The 7,500-nt window shown below is 33.7% G+C and overlaps 1 non-coding gene across 1 annotated transcript; it reads left to right on the forward strand.

Moving 5' to 3' along the window:
- Nucleotides 1-34: 34 nt before the first annotated feature.
- On the forward strand, nucleotides 35-3,994 carry LOC122322675. The gene has a single exon (XR_006246773.1). It is a non-coding gene; the product is annotated as a large subunit ribosomal RNA (ribosomal RNA).
- Nucleotides 3,995-7,500: the final 3,506 nt, after the last annotated feature.

Genomic DNA, 7,500 nt, shown 5'->3' on the forward strand with positions numbered 1-7,500 from the left:
TTATATCATAGTATTCAATAAAAATTGTTTTATACAACCTCAACTCATATGGGACTACCCCCTGAATTTAAGCATATTAATTAGGGGAGGAAAAGAAACTAACAAGGATTTTCTTAGTAGCGGCGAGCGAAAAGAAATCAGTTCAGCACTAAGTCACTTTGTCTATATGGCAAATGTGAGATGCAGTGTAAGGAACATCAATATTCTAGTATGAGAAATTAACGATTTAAGTCCTTCTTAAATGAGGCCATTTACCCATAGAGGGTGCCAGGCCCGTATAACGTTAATGATTACTAGATGATGTTTCCAAAGAGTCGTGTTGCTTGATAGTGCAGCACTAAGTGGGTGGTAAACTCCATCTAAAACTAAATATAACCATGAGACCGATAGTAAACAAGTACCGTGAGGGAAAGTTGAAAAGAACTCTGAATAGAGAGTTAAATAGTACGTGAAACTGCTTAGAGGTTAAGCCCGATGAACCTGAATATCCGTTATGGAAAATTCATCATTAGAATTGTAATATTTAATTAATATTATAATAATAGTGTGCATTTTTTCCATATAAGGACATTGTAATCTATTAACATAATTAATTTATCAAAAAATTGTGAATTATTGATTATTTCAATTATAGTGCTTGCATTATAACATGATATAAATGTCATAAATTTGATAAAGTGCTGATAGATTTATATGAATACAGTGCGTTAATTTTTCGGAATTATATAATGGCATAATTTTCAATGATTTTTGTGTTTATTATATGCACTTGTATGATTAACAATGCGAAAGATTCAGGATACCTTCGGGACCCGTCTTGAGACACGGACCAAGGAGTCTAACATATGTGCAAGTTATTGGGATATAAACCTAATAGCGTAATTAACTTGACTATTAATGGGATTAGTTTTTTAGCTATTTATAGTTAATTAACACAATCCCGGGGCGCTCTATATAGTTATGTATAATGATATTTATATTATTTATACCTCTAACTGGAACGTACCTTGAGCATATATGCTGTGACCCGAAAGATGGTGAACTATACTTGATCAGGTTGAAGTCAGGGGAAACCCTGATGGAAGACCGAAACAGTTCTGACGTGCAAATCGATTGTCAGAATTGAGTATAGGGGCGAAAGACCAATCGAACCATCTAGTAGCTGGTTCCTTCCGAAGTTTCCCTCAGGATAGCTGGTGCATTTAACTGTTGTATAAAATAATCTTATCTGGTAAAGCGAATGATTAGAGGCCTTAGGGTCGAAACGATCTTAACCTATTCTCAAACTTTAAATGGGTAAGAACCTTAACTTTCTTGATATGAAGTTTAAGGTTATGATATAATGTGCCCAGTGGGCCACTTTTGGTAAGCAGAACTGGCGCTGTGGGATGAACCAAACGTAATGTTACGGTGCCCAAATTAACAACTCATACAGAAACCATGAAAGGCGTTGGTTGCTTAAAACAGCAGGACGGTGATCATGGAAGTCGAAATCCGCTAAGGAGTGTGTAACAACTCACCTGCCGAAGCAACTAGCCCTTAAAATGGATGGCGCTTAAGTTGTATACCTATACATTACCGCTAAAGTAGATGATTTATGTTACTTGTAATATAAATTTTGAAACTTTAGTGAGTAGGAAGGTACAATGGTGTGCATAGAAGTGTTTGGCGTAAGCCTGCATGGAGCCCGCCATTGGTACAGATCTTGGGTGGTAGTAGCAAATAATCGAATGAGACCTTGGAGGACTGAAGTGGAGAAGGGTTTCGTGTGAACAGTGGTTGATCACGAGTTAGTCGGTCCTAAGTTCAAGGCGAAAGCCGAAAATTTTCAAGTATAGAAAAATCAAAATATATTTTGCATCATACCGATTTTTATACACTTGAATAATTTTGAACGAAAGGGAATACGGTTCCAATTCCGTAACCTGTTGAGTATCCGTTTGTTATTAAATATGGGCCTCGTGCTCATCCTGGCAACAGGAACGACCATAAAGAAGCCGTCGAGAGGTATCGGAAGAGTTTTCTTTTCTGTTTTATAGCCGTACTACCATGGAAGTCTTTCGCAGAGAGATATGGTAGATGGGCTAGAAGAGCATGACATATACTGTTGTGTCGATATTTTCTCCTCGGACCTTGAAAATTTATGGTGGGGATACGCAAACTTCTCAACAGGCCGTACCAATATCCGCAGCTGGTCTCCAAGGTGAAGAGTCTCTAGTCGATAGAATAATGTAGGTAAGGGAAGTCGGCAAATTAGATCCGTAACTTCGGGATAAGGATTGGCTCTGAAGATTGAGATAGTCGGGCTTGATTGGGAAACAATAACATGGTTTATGTGCTCGTTCTGGGTAAATAGGGTTTCTATCATTTATGGTAGATTCTTGTTCCCCGGATAGTTTAGTTACGTAGCCAATTGTGGAACTTTCTTGCTAAAATTTTTAAGAATACTAATTGGGCAACTGATTAGTTCTTTTAAATTATAACGATTATCAATTAACAATCAATTCAGAACTGGCACGGACTTGGGGAATCCGACTGTCTAATTAAAACAAAGCATTGTGATGGCCCTAGCGGGTGTTGACACAATGTGATTTCTGCCCAGTGCTCTGAATGTCAAAGTGAAGAAATTCAAGTAAGCGCGGGTCAACGGCGGGAGTAACTATGACTCTCTTAAGGTAGCCAAATGCCTCGTCATCTAATTAGTGACGCGCATGAATGGATTAACGAGATTCCTACTGTCCCTATCTACTATCTAGCGAAACCACAGCCAAGGGAACGGGCTTGGAATAATTAGCGGGGAAAGAAGACCCTTTTGAGCTTGACTCTAATCTGGCAGTGTAAGGAGACATAAGAGGTGTAGAATAAGTGGGAGATATTAGACTTCGGTTTGGTATCGACAATGAAATACCACTACTCTTATTGTTTCCTTACTTACTTGATTAAATGGAACGTGTATCATTTCCTAGCCATTATACGGATGTATTTATTATATCTTATGGTATTGGGTTTTGATGCAAGCTTCTTGATCAAAGTATCACGAGTTTGTTATATAATCGCAAACAAATTCTTTAATAAGAAAATGCATTTATGTATTTTTGATTTAAAAATTTGGTATAACTCCAATTACTCAGGTATGATCCAATTCAAGGACATTGCCAGGTAGGGAGTTTGACTGGGGCGGTACATCTCTCAAATAATAACGGAGGTGTCCCAAGGCCAGCTCAGTGCGGACAGAAACCACACATAGAGCAAAAGGGCAAATGCTGACTTGATCTCGGTGTTCAGTACACACAGGGACAGCAAAAGCTCGGCCTATCGATCCTTTTGGTTTAAAGAGTTTTTAACAAGAGGTGTCAGAAAAGTTACCATAGGGATAACTGGCTTGTGGCGGCCAAGCGTTCATAGCGACGTCGCTTTTTGATCCTTCGATGTCGGCTCTTCCTATCATTGTGAAGCAAAATTCACCAAGCGTTGGATTGTTCACCCATGCAAGGGAACGTGAGCTGGGTTTAGACCGTCGTGAGACAGGTTAGTTTTACCCTACTAATGACAAAACGTTGTTGCGACAGCATTCCTGCGTAGTACGAGAGGAACCGCAGGTACGGACCAATGGCACAATACTTGTTCGAGCGAACAGTGGTATGACGCTACGTCCGTTGGATTATGCCTGAACGCCTCTAAGGTCGTATCCGTGCTGGACTGCAATGATAAATAAGGGGCAATTTGCATTGTATGGCTTCTAAACCATTAAAAGTTTATAATTTATTTTATAAACGACAATGGATGTGATGCCAATGTTATTTGTAACATAGTAAATTGGGAGGATCTATGATCACCTGATGCCGTGCTAGTTACATATTTAAACATTATTTAATACAATGACAAAGCCTAGAATCAATTGTAAACGACTTTTGTAACAGGCAAGGTGTTGTAAGTGGTTGAGCAGCTGCCATACTGCGATCCACTGAAGCTTATCCTTTGCTTGATGATTCGAAAATGTTAATAAAACAACAAATATAAAATATAATATGTGTGTTATGGTTGTTAAACACCAACTAAAACATATATATATATATATATTGTATGAGTTGTTTAAAGGTGCCATATTTGTTAATTTACTTATGATATTTTATATATTTCTTTGTAAGTTGATAATGTGTGGACCGGACCTTAAGAAAATGTTATATACAAAAAGCTTTTTGATGATGCAATACAAAATTTATGTTATTTTATAAATAACATTCTTTTCAGAATAATTGAATTGTTATTGAAAGGAATAAAGAAATTAAATTGTTTTAAACAAAACAGAGAAAGAAGAACACACATTTTATTATATATATGAGTATATATATATATATATATATATATATATATATATGTATATATATATGATAACTGCGAAAGGCAATAGTAGAAAACACAAAAAAATAAATATATGAAATCATATTAAAAATATATTATAATTCAATCAATGGAGAACAGTAATATGCGAATGAAAAATTTACACTCTTAAACATAAATGTTATATTTAGTGTGAAATAGAAGTTTATATTTTATTTGATATTGCATAATAATAATAAACCGATTAATAAAATTTACACTCATGAGACTTGGAATTGTTATGAAATTCAATTCAGTGTTTTCCAATACAAAATGTCAAATAATATCATGAAACATATAAATTACATGTTAGATAATAACATATGATACAAACAATGTGATATAATAGAATTTAACATGTAAAATAAATGTTGGGTAATAACGTATGGAACAACTCTACTACAATAAAAAATGTTTGCTATAGACAAAATTATATATGGAAATCACATGATTGTGGAGTATTGTCTTGCCGGCAGCCGTCAATTATAGTTCAAATTATTAAATATTTAAGTTATTCGTGTGTTATATTTAAATTAATACATGAAGAATTAATAGTGAGTGGTTGCATTTGAAAAAAGTATCATTCTTAAGGAAATGGTGTTCAAAAACCTATATATGGAGTGGTGTCGCGCACGGCAAGTCATATGAGAAAAAGTAAAAGTAACAAAATAATATGACTGTGGAGTATTGTCTTGCCGGCATGGGTCATTTATTGGGCAAATTATGAAATGTTATGAAATTCAATTCAGTGTTTTCCAATACAAAATGTCAAATAATATCATGAAACATATAAATTACATGTTAGATAATAACATATGACACAAACAATGTGATATAATAGAATTTAACATGTAAAATAAATGTTGGGTAATAACGTATGGAACAACTCTACTACAATAAAAAATGTTTGCTATAGACAAAATTATATATGGAAATCACATGATTGTGGAGTATTGTCTTGCCGGCAGCCGTCAATTATAGTTCAAATTATTAAATATTTAAGTTATTCGTGTGTTATATTTAAATTAATACATGAAGAATTAATAGTGAGTGGTTGCATTTGAAAAAAGTATCATTCTTAAGGAAATGGTGTTCAAAAACCTATATATGGAGTGGTGTCGCGCAAGGCAAGTCATATGAGAAAAACTAAAGTAACAAAATAATATGACTGTGGAGTATTGTCTTGCCGGCATGGATAATTTATTGGGCAAATTATGAAATGTTATGAAATTCAATTCAGTGTTTTCCAATACAAAATGTCAAATAATATCATGAAACATATAAATTACATGTTAGATAATAACATATGACACAAACAATGTGATATAATAGAATTTAACATGTAAAATAAATGTTGGGTAATAACGTATGGAACAACTCTACTACAATAAAAAATGTTTGCTATAGACAAAATTATATATGGAAATCACATGATTGTGGAGTATTGTCTTGCCGGCAACCGTCAATTATAGTTCAAATTATTAAATATTTAAGTTATTCGTGTGTTATATTTAAATTAATACATGAAGAATTAATAGTGAGTGGTTGCATTTGAAAAAAGTATCATTCTTAAGGAAATGGTGTTCAAAAACCTATATATGGAGTGGTGTCGCGCAAGGCAAGTCATATGAGAAAAAGTAAAAGTAACAAAATAATATGACTGTGGAGTATTGTCTTGCCGGCATGGATAATTTATTGGGCAAATTATGAAAAAATGAAGTTAATCTTGTATTATATTTTATTTAATACATGAAGAATTAATGTTGGGTGGTAGCATTTGAAAAAAGTATCATGCTTAAAGAGATGGTGTTCAAAAACCTATATATGGAGTGGTGTCGCGCAAGGCAAGTCATATGAGAAAAAGTAAAAGTAACAAAATAATATGACTGTGGAGTATTGTCTTGCCGGCATGGATAATTTATTGGGCAAATTATGAAAAAATGAAGTTAATCTTGTATTATATTTAATTTAATACATGAAGAATTAATGTTGGGTGGTAGCATTTGAAAAAAAGTATCATGCTTAAAGAGATGGTGTTCAAAAACCTATATATGGAGTGGTGTCGCGCAAGGCAAGTCATATGAGAAAGAGTAAAAGTAACAAAATAATATGACTGTGGAGTATTGTCTTGCCGGCATGGATAATTTACTGGGCAAATTATGAAATAATGAAGTTAATCTTGTATTATATTTAATTTAATACATGAAGAATTAATGTTGGGTGGTAGCATTTGAAAAAAGTATCATGCTTAAAGAGATGGTGTTCAAAAACCTATATATGGAGTGGTGTCGCGCAAGGCAAGTCATATGAGAAAAAGTAAAAGTAACAAAATAATATGACTGTGGAGTATTGTCTTGCCGGCATGGATAATTTATTGGGCAAATTATGAAATAATGAAGTTAATCTTGTATTATATTTAATTTAATACATGAAGAATTAATGTTGGGTGGTAGCATTTGAAAAAAGTATCATGCTTAAAGAGATGGTGTTCAAAAACCTTTATATGGAGTGGTGTCGCGCAAGGCAAGTCATATGAGAAAGAGTAAAAGTAACAAAATAATATGACTGTGGAGTATTGTCTTGCCGGCATGGATAATTTATTGGGCAAATTATGAAATAATGAAGTTAATCTTGTATTATATTTAATTTAATACATGAAGAATTAATGTTGGGTGGTAGCATTTGAAAAAAGTATCATGCTTAAAGAGATGGTGTTCAAAAACCTTTATATGGAGTGGTGTCGCGCAAGGCAAGTCATATGAGAAAGAGTAAAAGTAACAAAATAATATGACTGTGGAGTATTGTCTTGCCGGCATGGATAATTTATTGGGCAAATTATGAAATAATGAAGTTAATCTTGTATTATATTTAATTTAATACATGAAGAATTAATGTTGGGTGGTAGCATTTGAAAAAAGTATCATGCTTAAAGAGATGGTGTTCAAAAACCTTTACATGGTGAGTGGTGTGTGCTCATCTATTATATGAAGATTTCATATAATTTATTAAAGATTATGTTATACGCTCATGTTTGTGTTTGAGTATGTTCGTTCGTTATTAATAATAATTGCTTGGCTGCGATAAAAAAAGATAATTGCGGAATTTGCCAAGGTATGTTGT

The sequence above is a fragment of the Drosophila grimshawi genome, unplaced genomic scaffold (genome assembly GCF_018153295.1).
Source record: "Drosophila grimshawi isolate 15287-2541.00 unplaced genomic scaffold, ASM1815329v1 contig_53, whole genome shotgun sequence".
Lineage (NCBI taxonomy): Eukaryota > Metazoa > Arthropoda > Insecta > Diptera > Drosophilidae > Drosophila > Drosophila grimshawi.